Source organism: Dipodomys merriami, unplaced genomic scaffold (assembly GCF_024711535.1).
Source record: "Dipodomys merriami isolate MVZ:Mamm:240054 unplaced genomic scaffold, mDipMer1.0.p SCAF_287, whole genome shotgun sequence".
NCBI classification, from domain to species: Eukaryota; Metazoa; Chordata; class Mammalia; order Rodentia; family Heteromyidae; genus Dipodomys; species Dipodomys merriami.
This window is the reverse complement of record NW_027204348.1, coordinates 1,064,831-1,082,345: the sequence shown is the minus strand read 5'-3', so window position 1 is coordinate 1,082,345 and position 17,515 is coordinate 1,064,831. Positions and strand designations below refer to the sequence as shown.

Below are 17,515 nucleotides of genomic sequence, written 5' to 3'. Positions count from 1 at the left end.
GGAATAACATTAGGGTTTTTACTGTCTGTACCTGTTTATGGGATTGTAATTCTTGATATTCAAACTCTCCTTTTGTTATTCTGTTTTGTTTTGTTTGGTTTGGTTTGGTTCGTCATGGGGCCTGGACTCTTGGCCTGGCACTGTCCCTCAGCTCTTCAGCTCAATGCACTCTACCACTTGAGCAACAGTGCCACTTCCTGCTTTTTTCTGCTTATGTGGTGCTGAGGAATAAAACCCAGAGCCTCATGTAGACAAGGCCAGCCCTCTGCCACTGAGCCACCTTCCCAGCCCTCCTCCTCTTATTCTTATTGTATGTAATCCAACGCTGTTTATAACTATGCATTCAATGTGATAAATCCAGCTTCAAAGATATCTACGTATTTTTTTTTCCTTTTCAATCACAACATCGTCATTATCAGGCTACACTGTGGTCATCATCCTCCCCATCAAAATTATTATTAGCAACATAAGTGCTAATTATTGAATGTCGGATATGTGTCTATAATTTTATTATTTGTCTTTTGATTAATAATTTTAATGTTACCACTGTGCATGAATTCATATTGAAATTTTGAACAAATAAACAAAAAACCTAAACCATATCAGGTAGTTTGACTATGTGCTTATAACAAATTATGGAATAGATTTTTTGAAGCATTGCAATTTCCTAATCAGTATGAATTAACTTCTTCTCTTCCCCTAACTACAATCAAATATTTAAGAGTTTGGGCAGAACCTTTTCAAGGAATATACTGTAAATGTTACTATAATATCATGTGTATATCTAAAATTCCCTTGAAAGTAATAAACTCTACTTTCTATTGAAATATTAGTTATTTTATTCTAGGAAACTTTTAGAAAAATAGACTGTATATCTTTGAAATGAAAAAGGTCAAAAATAGTAGCATAAAATTTTTAGAGCGAGTCTGTCTTCTCTCTCTCTATATATATATCTGTCTTCTCTCTCTATATATAAATGTTATGTCTAGAATAGTATATTTTTAGAGATTATTTGTCCTCAAAAATATATACATATATCTAAATTTATGTGTAGAATGATATACATTATAGTGAAACAAGTATCTTAAAATATAATTAAAATTAAAAAAAAAAACTTCATGAAATCAAGTGCCGGTAACTCACCCTTATAATAAGAGCTAGTCTGGGTGCTGAGATCTTAGAATTGTTTCCAAAACTAGCCCAGACAGAAAAGTACTTGTTAGATTCTTATCTCCAATTAACCACTAAAAACAACACCCACAACAAAAAATGTAGCACATTAATTTCACAAAAGCATCTTTTAACTGCTGTGAACATTTCTTAAAAACATGAATACATACCCCTGGAAAATGTTAAGTAAAAAAGTGTAGAACAGTGTTCGCTTCGGCAGCACATATACTAAAATTGGAACGATACAGAGAAGATTAGCATGGCCCCTGCGCAAGGATGACACGCAAATTCGTGAAGCGTTCCATATTTTTTTAAACCAGCTTAACAGGCCCATATCAAGCATTGAAATAGAAACAGCAATAAGAGACCTCCCAGCTAAGAAAAGTCCAGGACCAGATGGTTTTACAGCGGAATTTTACAAGGCCTTCAAAGCAGAGCTCACACCAATACTCCTCCAACTCTTCAATGAAATTGAAAGAGAAAGCTCACTACCGAACACATTCTATGAAGCCATCATAACCCTCATCCCAAAACCAGGCAGGGACTCATCAAAGAAAGAGAAGTATAGACCCATTTCTTTGATGAACATTGATGCAAAACTTCTCAACAAAATTTTGGCCAATCGACTTCAACAATTCATCCAAAAAATCATACACCATGATCAAACAGGATTCATTTCAGGGATGCAAAGCTGGTTCAATATACGCAAATCAATTAATATTATTCATCACATCAACAGGAGCAAGAATAAGAACCACATGGTTATCTCAATAGATGCAGAAAAAGCATTTGACAAGATCCAACACCCCTTTATGATGAAGGTTCTGGAAAAATTAGGAATCCATGGAACATTCCTCAATACAATAAAGGCTGTATATGACAAACCTACAGCCAGCATTATACTCAATTTTGAAAAACTAAAGCCATTTCCTCTTAACTCAGGAACAAGACAAGGATGCCCACTCTCTCCAATTCTCTTCAATCTAGTATTAGAATGCCTAGCTACAGCAATAAGGCAAGATGCAGACATAAAGGGGATCCAAATAGGGAAAGAAGAAATAAAACTCTCCCTCTTTGCAGATGACATGATCTTGTATTTAAAGAATTCCATAGACTCCACTCCCAAATTACTCAACCTGATTCAAAACTTTGGCAAAGTAGCAGGTTATAAAATTAACCCCCAAAAATCAATGGCTTTTCTATATGCCAACAATGAGAAAAGTGTGGCTGAAATTAGGAAAGCAACTCCATTTGTAATAGCCCCACAAAAAATAAAATACCTAGGAATTAACTTAACCAAAGAAGTGAAGGACCTCTATGATGAAAACTTTAAAATCTTGAAAAAGGAAATCAACACAGAACTTAAAAAATGGCAAAACCTCCCATGCTCCTGGATTGGCAAGATTAACATCGTGAAAATGGCAATACTTCCCAAGGCTATCTACAAATTCAACGCGATACCTATCAAAATTCCACCCTCATTCTTCAAGGAAATAGAGGAGGCAATCCAAAAATTCATATGGAACAATAAAAGACCCCGAATAGCAAAAACGCTCCTCAACGGAAAGAACACTGCTGGAGGAATATCAATACCAAATTTCAAACTCTACTATAAAGCCATAGTAATCAAAACAGCGTGGTATTGGCATAAGAACAGACGTCAGGACCAATGGAATAGAATTGAAAACCCAGAAATGAACCTACAGACCTATAGCCATCTAATCTTCGATAAGGAAGCTAAAACAATAGAATGGAAGAAAGACAGCCTCTTCAGTAAATTGTGCTGGCAAAATTGGTTAACTACATGTAGAAAACTAAAGCTAGATCCTTATATATCACCCTGCACCAGAATCAACTCCAAATGGATCAAAGACCTTGAACTCAAAGCAGACACTCTGAAAACATTACAGGATGGAATAGGAGAAACCCTAGGTCTCCTTGGCTCAGGTCGAAATTTTCTGAATAGAGACCCTGAAGCACAACAAATCAAAGAAAGGTTGGACAAATGGGATTGCATAAGATTGCAGAGCTTCTGCAGGGCAAATGACATAGCTGGCAAGATCAATAGAAAGCCCACCGATTGCGAGAAGATCTTTACTAGCCTTACAACGGACAAGGGTCTCATATCTAAAATATACTTGGAACTCAAAAAATTAAACCACCCAACAACAAATCCTCAAAGAAACAACTGCCCAATAAATAAGTGGGCGAAAGACTTAAAGAGAAGCTTCTCTGAAGAAGAAAGAAGGATGGCCAATAGACACATGAAGAAATGTTCAACATCCCTAGCCATAAAAGAAATGCAAGGCCGGGCGCTGGTGGCTCACGCCTGTAATCCTAGCTACTCAGGAGGCTGAGATCTGAGAATCGCGGTTCAAAGCCAGCCCGGGCAGGAGAGACCGTGAGACTCCTATCTCCAATAAACCACCAGAAAACCGGAAGTGGCGCTGTAGCTCAAGTGGTAGAGCGCTCGCCTTGAGCTGAAGAGCTGAGGGACAGCGCCCAGGCCCAGAGTTCAAGCCCCACGGCCGACCAAAAAAAAAAAAAAAAAAAAAAAAAAAGAAATGCAAATCAAAACAACATTGAGATTTCACCTCACTCCAGTTAGAACAGCAAAAATCAAGAACTCTAATAACAACCGATGCTGGAGGGGATGTGGACAGAAAGGAACCTTAATTCATTGTTGGTGGGAATGTAAACTTGTTCAACCACTTTGGAAAGCAGTATGGAGGTTCCTCAAAAGACTTCACATAGATCTCCCCTATGATCCAGCAATCCCACTTTTGGGCATTTACCCAAATGTTTACAAACAAGACCACACTAAAGCTACCAGCACAACTATGTTTATTGTAGCATTATTTACCATAGCTAAGATATGGAACCAACCCAGATGCCCCTCAGTAGATGAATGGATCAAGAAAATGTGGTATATATACACAATGGAATTCTATGCCTCCATCAGAAAGAATGACATTTCCCCATTTGTTAGGAAATGGAAAGGTTTGGAAAAAATTATATTAAGTGAAGTAAGCCAGGCCCAAAGAAGCATAGGTCCCATGGTTTCCCTTATTTGCAATATCTAGTATAGGTATGAGTCAAGCGGAAAAGGCCAGATAATGTGATGTTAGGAAAATGAACCCTTAAATATGTATTTTAATGTTTTCGTTTCTTTCATGCATGTGTTTCTAATGCATTTATAAGATTATTTCTTTGTTGCTTTGTATGTCCCTCCCCCACAGTGTAACCCCCGCTTTCACTATATTTGATGTCAGTATAACATGTGGAGGAGATGGGGACAAACAAGTCGTTTAAGGATTCAGGTGGACCTGTAGCAACAATGAGAAGTACAAAATGTCATGTCAAAACCAGCTTTACAATTTCGGTGTGGGGGGGGAGGGGGGTATAATTGGGTGGGGGGAGGGGGGTAAAATTGGGTGGGGGGAGGGGGGAGGCGGGGAAGGGAAGTGAAGGGTAAACAAAGGAGGAGGCTGCAATGCTTGGTAAGAAATGTATGCATTATCCTGCCCATGTAATTGTAGCCCCTCTGTACAGTATGTTCTCAAATAAAATAAAATACAATTTAAAAAAAAAAAGTGTAGAACATTTACGTCCATGTTAAAGACATGATTATTTAGATTGTTTAAGATATTTAGGTAATGATTAGAAGTTAAGAATAATGATAGGTACATCATATATTGGGACTGATTTTTTATTCTAATTTACAATAGTAATAAAATGATATTTATAATGATTATATAAAATTACACTTGTTCGTATTTGAATTATCACAAGTGATAAATATTTTTAAATGATTTCCAAAGCAAAGGTGTATCAATTCTTTTGTAATTTCAAAACAATTAAGAAAATGATTTCAAGGCTGGTTCACTCTAAGTCTATATTTGTTTTCCTGTTCTAGTTTTCCTATGTTAGTAGAAATTAAAATTCCAAAAATGTAATGGATATTGGCATTTAGGAAGATCTTCACATACACTAATATTGGATTCCCTTCAGTGGAATTATTTTATTTCATTTGTTACTTTCACAAATAAATCAAGATGATTGTGTATTTTGTTATTTTCACTTCTTTTGGTTCTTGAGAATATGTTTTTCCTAGAAAACTAGAGATAAGCAATTGGATTAAGCATGTAACATATGACTTTCATAAAATGCAGATGCATAGATTTGTGTCTTTTGTCATTTGCTAAAATTTTCTTCCAGAAAAGTTTCTCAATTACTTAGAAGTTTTAACCCTTCCCCTCCCCAATTATACCGACATCAAATACAGTGAAAGCAGGGGTTATACTGTGGGGGAGGGACATACAAAGCAACAAAGAAATAATCATAAATGTGTTAGAAACAATCGCACGAAAGAAAAGGAAACATTTGAATACCTACCTTAGGGTTCATTTCCCTAACATCACCTTATCTGACCTTTTCTGCTTGACTCAGACATATACTAGATATTGCAAATAAGGGAAACCATGGGAAAACAATAGGGATACAGGTGGACTCATTTCAACAATGAGATGTACAAGTCGTTATGTCGAAAAATGAACTTTACAACTTTGGGGGGGAACAGGAAGGATTGGGTGGGGGACAGGGGGAGGATGGGAAGGGAGTGGAAGGGGAAACAAAGGTGGAGGCTACAATGCTTGATAAGACATGTACTCATTATCTTGCCCAGGTAATTGTAACCCATCTGTACAGTATTTTCACAATAAAAAATAATAAAAAAAATTACTTAGAATTGATGCATAATTCCTAGGTATTAGAGTTATCACATATACTTTTGGATTGAGTTATCTCTGTATAAACCCAAACGGACAAAATACCCTCAAAATAAACAGAAATCACATCTTTGTTTTAAATGCAGTAGTTTACAAAGAGTTTTTAGCCAACACCAAAACATCTTTTTAGCTATTCTGCATTTTGTGTGAAGAAGTTTTAACAATAGTTTTTTTTTCCTGACATGCAATTCACTTACAATATATTATCTCCTTTTATTGTATACATTTTAGTGCTTTGGAAGTGAATTGTGCCTTCATAAGTTTTCAAAGCCCGATTTTCACAAACTTGCATTTCTTCAAATAGAAATGCTGTAAATTTTAGAACAGACATTAAAAATAGATATAAAATTCAGTTACAGGAATTTGCCCAGCATACATCCTCTATAGTGTGACTTTTCAAAATTTGTTTTTTGCGGATCATTTCCAGGGTCTCACACATACTATTCAAGTTCACTGTCAATTAACTACATTCTCTATCCAAAAAAGTTTTTTTTACTTCTGTTTAATATATTCATAGAAGTGTAATGCCTGGATCCTATAAAATTCTCTTTCACCTTTTGAAGACTTGAAATCTTATTTGCTAAAATGATTGTAGTATTATACAAATCGATCACTATCAGAAGTGTATCAATTTCTCCACAAAAGCATTACTATATTTTGTGTCCTCTTTTTATATTATGGACTTATTAGTGAGTTTTTATTATTTCTTAGACACTAAAAAGTAGCTTATTTCATATGCTCCTCCTATTGACTATTAATTTGCATATGTTATTTAACGAAATATACTATTCAGTAAAAAAATTTATATAGAATTAGAAGATATAAAAATACTTAAGTTTCAGGGGCTGGGAAGGTGGCTCAGTGGTAGAGCGATGCCTTGCATGCCTGAGGCCCTGGGTTCGATTCATTTGCATCACATAAGCAAAACAAAAGCCGGAAGTTGCTCTGTGGCTCAAGTGGTAGAGCTCTAGCCTTGAGCTGAAGAGCTGAAGGACAGGGCCCAGGCCCAGAGTTCAGGCCCCACAACCGGACCCCTCCCAAAAAACACTTAAGTTTCAGAATCATTGTAGCATTAACATTGTAGCATTAACAAATATATGCCCTCTATCTGTTGGATATGGTTTCGTTTCTGTTATAGTGTCCTTTGAATTATGAAAGGTTATCACTTGATATAATCCAGTTCTTGCTTCTCTTTAGCTACTAATGTTTTCCATGTCAAATTTTTAGAAACCTTTACTAATCCGATGCCATGAATATTTACATTTATGTTTTACAGGTTTTTACATCTCACATTTAGTTTGATAATCATTCTTTATAAGGTTTCAGGTAGGCCCGGTGCCGGTGGCTCACGCCTGTAATCCTAGCTACTGAGGAGGCTGAGATCTGAGGATGGTGGTTTAAAGCTATCCTGGGCAGGAAAGTCCATGAGACTCTTATCTCCAATAAACCACTAGAAAACTGGCAGTTTTGCTGTTGCTCAAGCGGTAGAGTGCTCACCTTGAGCTGAAGAGCACATGGACAACTCCCAAGCCCAGAGTTCAAACCCCATCACTGACATACATACACACAAACAAAGGATTGAGGTAATATTCTAAGATCATTCTTTAAATCTAGAGAGGCAATAGTGCCAATACAACCATTTAAGATTCTGTTTTTATTTCATAAAGTCTCATAGCATCCTTTTCATAATCTGTGGAACATAAAACTAAGAATTTATTTTTGAAAAATCTGTTACCTTCTTCTATGCGTCTGGTCTTATAATAGAACTAGGTTATCTTCACTAAACATGGTAATATGATTCAAAGCTTGTATGAAGGTTCAAGCTACACCATTTTACAAGATTGCTATGAATTCCTTGAATTTACATACGGTATTATTGAGCAGGTGGACCAATATTCTCCAGAGATATCTGGATGTTTGATAGTCACTCATATTTCGCACCTTGTGGAAACACAAACCCCTGATATTATATATAGATAAATGTCTTTAGAGATTGCTCAAAGCAACTAAAATTAATTTAGGAATGAGTTAAGCTTTAGATAACATTATAGCATAATAAAGCTGAATGATAACGACTTGAGCTGTACTGCAGAAGAGAGAGAGATGGGGAAGAATGGTGGATCACATAGGAGCTGTATGTCATTGGTATTGTTTCAAAAAACAGAAAGACTTCAGAGAAGAGAAGGAGAAAAATAAAGTGTTCTGAATCAAGTTTCTTTTTAATCCACCTGATAGTTTGGACTGAAAGTCAGATAACATGGAAAAAATAAAATAGAAAACAAAGCATTGTATAGAGCTGTTACAATGTAAAAAAGTTGTAATAGGAATATAATTCATTTCCAAAGAAATAAGAGAAAGAATAAAACTAACAGTTGCTAATGTGGATAGAAGGTGGATCACATTTTATCATATATAATTTTGAAAAAGCATATTAGGAATGAAAATTTTAAAAAGTCATAACTTAAAACACAAATTGTATTATAACTAGACAGTATAGTTCAGTGATATAAAACTTTGGCCTAACATATGTGAAGCAATTGTGTGATCTCCCAAGCATTACAAAGTACACGCAAAGCACACACATACAAAACCCACATAAACACACACACACATAGCACATACATACATTTGTAATACTGTTATTATCATATTAAACAGAGGAAATTATCACAAACAGTAAAATATTTCAATATATGAAATCATAATATTGCTCATACTATTTAAAAGTTTAGTAGAAATAAAACAATCACAAGATTCTTGGATTCTTATAGATTAAGTAAATTGAAAATTAAGAAATAAAAGACATGAGAAATTTGCAAACAAGTTTTAAATAATAAACATTTTGAAACATGTATACTTTTATTTTGATAAAAGATTGATGTTACTGGTGTTTTAACTCAAGATTTAGTATATGATAACCAGGTGCTCTATATCTTGCTAGGCATGGCTATATCTCTAATCATTTCACTCTGGAAATTTTATGATGAGGTCTCATATTTTCCCAGTCTCTCCCGAATTACATACCCTATTTATACTTCCCAACATAGTTAGAAAATGGAAACTACAAATCACTATGCTCAGCTCAGTTTTTTTTTTAATTCAAGTATAAATATTTCCAAAAAGTGACCATGTAATGGAGCCTTTTTTATTAAGTATGTGCTTCTTGAAAATACATTATTCATTACCTGAACAAATATGTTTAGAACTTTAATAAATTAAATTTATTTAAATTCATCAACCATATAAAATTTAAGAAAATAATTTTTAAATATTCACATGTTAACTATTTAGAAAGCAAAAAATATATCTCTGAATAATTTACATGTGTTAAAATTATGCAAAACTAAATTAACTAATCCTACAACTCTGAAAAAAGAATTACCCTAAAGAAACAAAAGAAAATAATTAAGTTCAAAATTTAGAAAATAAAATGAAGTGTACTCTTTAGTTGACTTAAATAACTTTAAGCCCTCTGTATATCAATTTTATAATAAAAAATGCATGAAGAAAGAAAAGTACGCATTGGTCAATATGGACAGGAAAAGCATCAGTAGTTTCTTTTTTGAGTGTGCAAAAAAATCAATGGAAGCGATAAATATGTTCCTTCCATAATAAATGTACTCATTATTTAGGTAGCTGTATCCCCTCTGTAAATTACCTTCACAATAAAATTAAATTGAAATTAAAAATAAACTAAATAATATACCAATTAAGAATTCATAGAGAGCTAGGAAGGTGGCTCAGTGGTAGAACTCTTGCTTTGCATGTTTGAGGCCCTGGGTTCAATTCCTCAGCATCACATAAACAGAAAAAAAAACTGGAAGTGGCGCTGTGGATCAAGTGGTCGAGTGCTAGCCTTGAACTAGCCTTGAGGAACAGCGCCCAAGCCCAGAATTCAGGTCCCATGATCCGACACCCTCCCCCCCCAAAAAAAACAGAATTACTAGAAACCATTGGTTTAAAACTTTTTAAAAAACTGCCCTAAGTACCCAAGTAATATAATTTGATGATACTATTTAAATACTTCAACTTCAGCAGAGAAGCCAAAAGTTTAAAAACTGTTACAAAGTAAATTAATAAATCTGAATATATTACTATTAATAATAATCATAAGATGAATTTATAGTGGTAGTCAAAGAGGTAAGAAATGAGGCAATTTGCCATTCGTTTGATTTAATCTGTGAGAAAGAATTTTCTAGGTTTCTTAAAATATATAATCAGTTTAATGAAGAAACTATTCTGTCACATGATATGATAATTAGATGAAGCTGATATTAGAGCAAAGAGCAAAGTTTTTGCATGTTAAAGTATATGCTTATTTTGGTTGTGGGAAATTGTGTTCAACTTGGGTATTGTTTTTGTAGAGTGTTGTCATATCAGTGGTTAATTTTAGGATAGGGGTTCCCTTCCAAAAGAACATGCATCTGATCGGACTTTTTAGCCTTCCCATTATCAAGGGAATAAGAGTTACACACCAAATTGTCTTGCTTCCTAACTTGGCTGGCCTGGATTCGGCAGCCCTTCCAATCTTAACCTGTAGATAGTGCAGGATGGTGGAAATGATCCAATGCACCCAACTATAGATTGAGAAGGAAGTCCACTAAAATTTTGGCCTGGGTTCTGTTCTCAAGCCTCCTCAGTAGTTAAGAGTTCAGATGGGAGCCCCTGGTGCCAAGCAATAAGAGTATTTCTTAAAGCAACTAGACATATATATGACTTAGGCATGTGAACACCTCAGGACAAGAATAAAAAGCAGTGAAATATAGAGGACAGGCCGAATTTTAACTAGCTACTTGGGGGCTGAGTAAGATTAGCTTCCTACTCTGGAGGCTGAGATATGAAGACCACTATTCAAAGCCAGTCCAATCATGAAAATACATGCGATTATCTCCAAAAAACCAGAAGTGGAACAATGGCTCAAGTGGTAAGCCACTATCCTTGGACACAGAAGCTTAGGGATGATGAATTAATAAATGAGCACTTGCACATATGCATGCGTATATACACGTGCATGTACACACAAACACACACACACACACACACATGAGTATTTCAATGCGAAGTTCTTTTTTTTACCTTGCTGTACCCTATTTCCCTGTATTAGTTTACAAATTAACAAAATCAGCTAAGCACCCATTTACATAGAACTCATCATGTTTCTCTAAATTCAACTCTCTTTTTAGAAGCATGCTTTTATTTGACCCATATGTAAACTATTCAGGAGTTTGATTCTTCTCCCTCAATTCTGTAGAATTAGATGATTGTTTAGCTTCCCCCTAGCAATACAATTTTGTGAAATCTTGCATCAAGCAACGTATTTCTTTCACTAGAACTCAAGCCTCTGTCAAACAATTAATAATAGGTTTTTCTTCTCTTTGCTTGCATCTGTAGTTTTATTATCTTCATAGATTTTATGATGATCTGTCTGTGCATGGCAAAGACTGCTGTGAAAATAAAAAAACCCGTCACAGCACTTATCATTTATGTACCATCCATAGATATGAAGATGTTTAAATATTACTGAAATTGCTTTGTAATAAATCATGTTCACCTTGACTATCATGAAAAAGAAGAATTGGTTTCTCAGCATTTTAGGTAAGAACTTGATTGAAAGAAACAAAAGTACAAGTGAGGAACAACTCAACACATACATTCAAATGAAACAACACAACCCAAGAAAACAAATTAATTCAGTAGTCAAGAACCTGCAGGAAATGCAAAGACTTAAAAAAAAAACATCAGCTATCACAAACTTATGAAAATCCTGACTACATGGGAGTCTACTCTTGAGAGGATAGAGGTTAAAGCCCAGACTGGACAAAAAAATCAGTACACAATACCATGCACCTGTTATTCTAAATTCCAGGAAGAATAACATAACATGGACTGAGCCCAAGGTCATACACAAGGATCTGAAAAATAATCAGGATAATTTAGCGCTGGGGACATGACAAAGTGGTAAGAGCACCCATTTAGGGAGCAAAAGACACTCAATTCAAACTCTAATATTTGGGTATTAAAGTAAAAAACTATTATTTTAAATAACTGGAATAATTGTAAGATTTGAATATTTGAGTGGAAAAATGCATGAGAGAGATAGAATGAACCCACGTTCCAATGCTTTCACCTTAAGTGAAAATATTTTATGGTACTTCAGACAAAACAGAGTTACCTTGCAAATGAGCATGGTTGTGCATTTGGGTGATGGAAATACTTTAATTACACAGGTGTAAATTAAATAGATTTTATTTGGGTAGATTGTACTTCTTAAACTAAGAACCTGGATGATATCCCTGAGATTTTTCTCTCAAGTCTACCACTCTACTATTTGAACCACAGTTCCAATTCTGATTTTCTGTTGGTTGTTTGGTGATAAGAGGCTCCTGGACATTCTTGCCCAGGATGGCTTCAAACTATGATTGTCAGATCTCAGCCTCCCGAGTAACCAGGATGCCAGGCATGAGCCGTTAATAGTTTTAATAATTTAGTAAATTGTACAGTTACTGAAATTATACATTATCATATAACGTGCATAATATACGTGTGTATGTATATGTCAATGCATACGGATAGAAATATTTTAACATATTTTTGTACCTACAGTACATTTATGAAATCATCCATTATAAAATAAAATGGAAAAAAAGTTAATAAGGAGCAAAACAAAGGAAATTATCACATGTTTCTTGTTGTTGAATGGAATAAGAATTCAAGAATCAGGTTGTGAAAATCATCTCTACGTTAACAAAATGGATAAGAGCTATTAATTCCAATCCATCTATTTGCATTTGCCCATGTTGTACAACCTCACACATGAGTGTCAAAATCAAACCACACTTTTTGCCTTTGCTTTTAACTCACCTGATATAATTTATGGGTTAGATGAAGTAATCAAATAAAGATTAAAATAATATTATGTGAGGCTATGAATTAGAGCTGAACATGATTTTAAATATGATAATAGCTAATTAAGTTGCATATTTCTTACGTTTACTCTGTCATGTCCCTCATTCCCACATTAGGAAAGTACATAGAAGGTTCTCACTAAATTATATGTACAATTATGAAAAAATGTTTTGAAAGAATATGGGCACAGTGGTGTTTTAGCTTATTGAGACCTGTAGGGGTAAGTGTAGGGGTAAGTGTGTTTTTGAGGACTTGCAATACATTGTGATGAAGATGAAGGGAAGGATGTTCTTATTATGGAAAACTGGATAGAGTATTGCTCCCACAAAGGAAGTGATGAATTATTCCAAAACGTAACAGTAAAATCACTTTCACAATCATGTTCATTGCTGCACTATTCACTGTAGCCAAGTTACGGAAACAGACCAGATGCCCTTTGGCAGAGTGATGATTAGAGAAAGTGTGGCACATATACACAATTGGATTGAACCCATCCATTTTGAAGACTGTTACATTATTTGCAACGAAATGGATAGTTCTAAAAATATATTAATGGAACTAAGTCAGAGCCATATTTGGAAGCTAGAAATTTATACAAGTTTACACAAAAATATTAACCAAAGCATGCTATTTTCAGAGGAGTATTTCAAAGGTGTAATTTCTTATAAAATTGAACTTTACTCCAACAAAATGAATACCAGGAAAATATCACTTGGAATATGTGAGTGGAAGTCAAAAGGAAGGAATAAAGAGAGTTATGGAGGAGGAGTGTGAAGGTATAATATTCAATGCAGATAGTATGAAACTAGAAAAAATTAAAGTGGGGTGAGGTTTGGAAGGGTGTGGAAAAGTTATATAAAGATCCATTTTACTTTAAAAAACTGATATGTACAATGAAAATTCCCTTGTACAAGTATTTAAGATAATAAGAATATAATTAAAAACAATGGACACATCTGATCTTAAATTCTATTTCCATATCTTTTAAAAAATAAATTTATGGGCTGGGAAGGTGGCTCAGTGGTAGAGTGCTTGCCTTGCATGCCTGAGGCCCTGAGTTCGATTCCTCAGCACCACATATGCAAAAAGAAAAAAGCCGGAAGTGGCACTGTGGCTCAAGTGGTAGAGTACTAGCCTTGAGTTGAAGAGCTGAGGGACAGTGCCCATGCCCAGAGTTCAGGCCCCACGACCGGACCCAAAAAAAAAAATAAATTTATTTGCTCTATAATTTGATGAGAGGGATGGATTTTGTGGCTAGCTAAATCATTGCACATCTGTCTCTCTCTTCCTCTCTCCCTTTCATGGTTCTCATAAGTAATATGATTGCTCCATAATTATCTTAATTTATTTTGCTTTTATATTTTTGGATGCATCATTTCACTTTCTGCTCTGCCATATCCCAATTCATTTACATAGAAGACATTATTTCCTGTTTTCTCATTCTTAGAATAAGCTGCACAAGAAGACAACACTGGTCCTCATTTTCAGTCTGTACCTTTAAATACGGAGGAAAATCTTTCCTCTGCTCTCTACCAATTCCCTACTCTCCCGTTAGAATAATTTAGAATAGTAAAAATGAAAAAAGAGAAAATAAATAATAGTGAAAAAACAGTTGCAGCAAATTCACCAGATTTTTCTGACCATTTCATCCAATGTGAACTATTGGGGAAATACATGGACAGCTCATTCTCACTGGCACTCAAAGTCTCTGGTTAGGCAATTCTGAAGAAGTTGAGGAACAAGATGAAAAAGTGAGAAATGGTATCAATTGCAAGAAAAAAATGAAATAGTATCCAAGCAAATTTCTTCTTTGGTCTGCTGAAAATAATCGCCTTACTACAGTGCAGAGACTACTTTCCAAAAAGGTCACTCATGTGATTACTAGGGATGACGATGAGTATACCCCTCTTCATCGAGAAGCCTACAGTGGACACTTAGATATTGTCCATGAGTTGGTGGCTCAAGGCAGATATTCATGCAATAACTGCGAATGGCTGGACATCCCTGCGTAGTACTTATACATGGAATAATAACAGAGTGGCTTCTTTATTTCATCATGATGCAGATACCAATGGCCAAGTTAAAGGCCTCTTGACCCCTATGCATTTGCTGCTGGGAATAGATATAGCAATGATACGCTGGATCTCCTTCTGTTGAACCATTATATCAAGCCAGGTCTGAAGCACAACTTGGAAGAAACTGCATTTGATATTGCCAAAAGGATAAGTATGTATCACTACCTCTTTGAAGTTGTGGAAAGCTGTATAAATTGTTCTCCTAAGTCCTAATGGATCAGTTCAGTTTCTTTAATTTCAAAATTGCCAGTCCATCGTATGTGACCATAGAAAATATTTTCACAATACAAAGCAACAGCAATACCTTACTTTAAAAATTCATGTATTCCATGGTATTCTTCCAAGTGAATTGCCTGACTTTGATGTCAAAATATATTCGAGTTGTTTGTATACATCTATAATGATTTCTATAGAGTTTGTGATTTTTAAAATCAGAAATAATTTTAACTTATCTGTTGAAATGAGTAGTACAGAAACTAAAGATATTTCTGGTGCTTGTCTGAAAAAGTATATTTTAAAATATTTAGTATTCTGTTTGTATAATGTCCGTAATCTATTTCATTCGTTCCTAGATATAATACTTTGAATTCGACATTGTTTTATAATACATACGTTCATTAATAACTGTGTCCTTTCAGATTGCATTCCATATAGAAACATTTTAAGATTCTTTTAATTCTTAGGGCCTTATAGAATTTTATTTCTTTGGGATAAAATGACAATGTTATTTATTTCAAAAGTTTTATAAAGGTTATGCTATGTAAAGGCCTTTCTAAAACGTTGAAGATTGAATACACTGATGTCAAACTAACTTTTATTTCTATGAATTACATATATTATTACACTTGTATATTTGTAATCAACTTTTGAATAACTGTTTTTCATTTCTTGCATCTGAAGAATGAAAAATATAGAATAATTCACAAATTTTCATATCATCCTTGTGCAAGAGGCATGTAAATCTCTGTATTGTAATTCGGGTAGACCTGCTGCTGAAGCATGTAGTATCCTATAAACTTAAGTAATCAATGATGCAATCTTAAGACAGGTATATATCCTTGGTTGCCTATTTGTAACAAGGAAACCTTATTGTTCCCAAAATTACTATTCATCTTATTTCTGTAAAATTCTGTGTATGGTGGAAAAACTTAACGTTGTTTGTTCGATTGCTCACATTTGCAAGTTTTTGTAAATGACTATTTTAAGTCTTTTTCATTTGAAATTTGATCATACTTTGAGGCCTTTATAGATAGGTGCAAAGGTGATGGATTTTCAAGTACTTATTTATTAACTGATTTAGCTTTGTGGAGCTAATGGATTCAAAGTAAGCCTTGCTCAAGAGCTACTTCTAAATTTCTGCAGCTTAAAATTTCCCAAATGAGGTCTTGCTGGCACAAATGTCTCCTTGACCTTTTACCCTTGCTTCATGTAGGAACAGCCCAACCAGAATGTCTTACCCTGACAGCATAGATTGTCTTACTGGAGCAAAACTAATCTTAGTTACAAAGGATTATATAGAGACAAACAGTTCAGACAGAACTGTTCAGACTACAAGGTATTTTTTCAAAATATAACTGCTTATTACACCCTACCATTTCAAAAGTAGCTAAAGCCAAGAAGGTGAAAAAATTGTTTATATGCATGATTACCTAATGTCCTGGCCTGACTACCATCCAACCAGGCAGGAAGTTACACCACTGATTTTCTATCACCAAATATATTCCATAGCTCCAGGAGAAGTCCATATGTTTCTCCTCGTTATTAGGCCTTAAATTGGTAGTGTTTTAATCACAGTGTTTCCTCTTGCCTCTAAGCTGTACATCCCCGAATGGTAAAGCTTTAGTTCTAATTCTCCCAAACAATGAGGTAGATATAATGGAATAATACTTTAAAACAGTTGCCTTTGATTCCCTAACCACAACGGAACAATGCAAAACATTTTCTTATAGAAAATTATATATTTTATATTTATATGTGTTGATTTTATATTTCACATAGTGGATCTTACTGGAATTAATTGATAATTTGACAAATTAATTTATATTATTCCAATAAATAGATTGGAATATAAATAATCAGGATGAGAATATATATTAGAATATAAAAAGTATCAATGCAATGTTTTCGGTATAAACTTGTGATACTTTCTACGTGTTCTTGGTCTTCTGAATTCACATGGTAAAAAAAACAGTGTTGTTTTCTTCTAATCTATAAGGGATTTTACTCTGCTGCTCTGTTTATTGTTTTAACTCGCTGGTATCAAATTGTTTTTCTCCATATTTCTGAAGCATTCCTACTGATTATACTCAAATTTTGCTGATATGATGTCTAAAAGGTATTATTCTTCTATAGAATCCATGGGTCCTAGGATCCCAGGTCCCAGTTATCCGCATCATCAGATAACTAGGGCAAAAGTTCCCACCTATGCCCATGAAACATGCCAAGAGAAAGTAATTGAAGACCCATCTCAATTTCTCATTTCTTATATTTCAGGGCCCCAATTCCTTGAAATGCAGGAATTAGCAGTGAGCAATTGGGAAATGCAAGGCAACTTAAAATGCAAGATGAAATCACAAA

At 34.5% G+C, this 17,515-nt stretch overlaps 1 non-coding gene and 1 pseudogene across 1 annotated transcript; one reads left to right on the top strand and one right to left on the bottom strand.

Annotated features, from left to right (window-relative positions):
- Positions 1-1,374: 1,374 nt before the first annotated feature.
- LOC138838666 (U6 spliceosomal RNA) lies at positions 1,375-1,481 on the top strand. Its single transcript, XR_011375705.1, has one exon. It is a non-coding gene; the product is annotated as a U6 spliceosomal RNA (small nuclear RNA).
- A 14,361-nt stretch (positions 1,482-15,842) lies between these two features.
- On the bottom strand, positions 15,843-15,939 carry LOC138838671 (U6 spliceosomal RNA; annotated as a pseudogene).
- Positions 15,940-17,515: the final 1,576 nt, after the last annotated feature.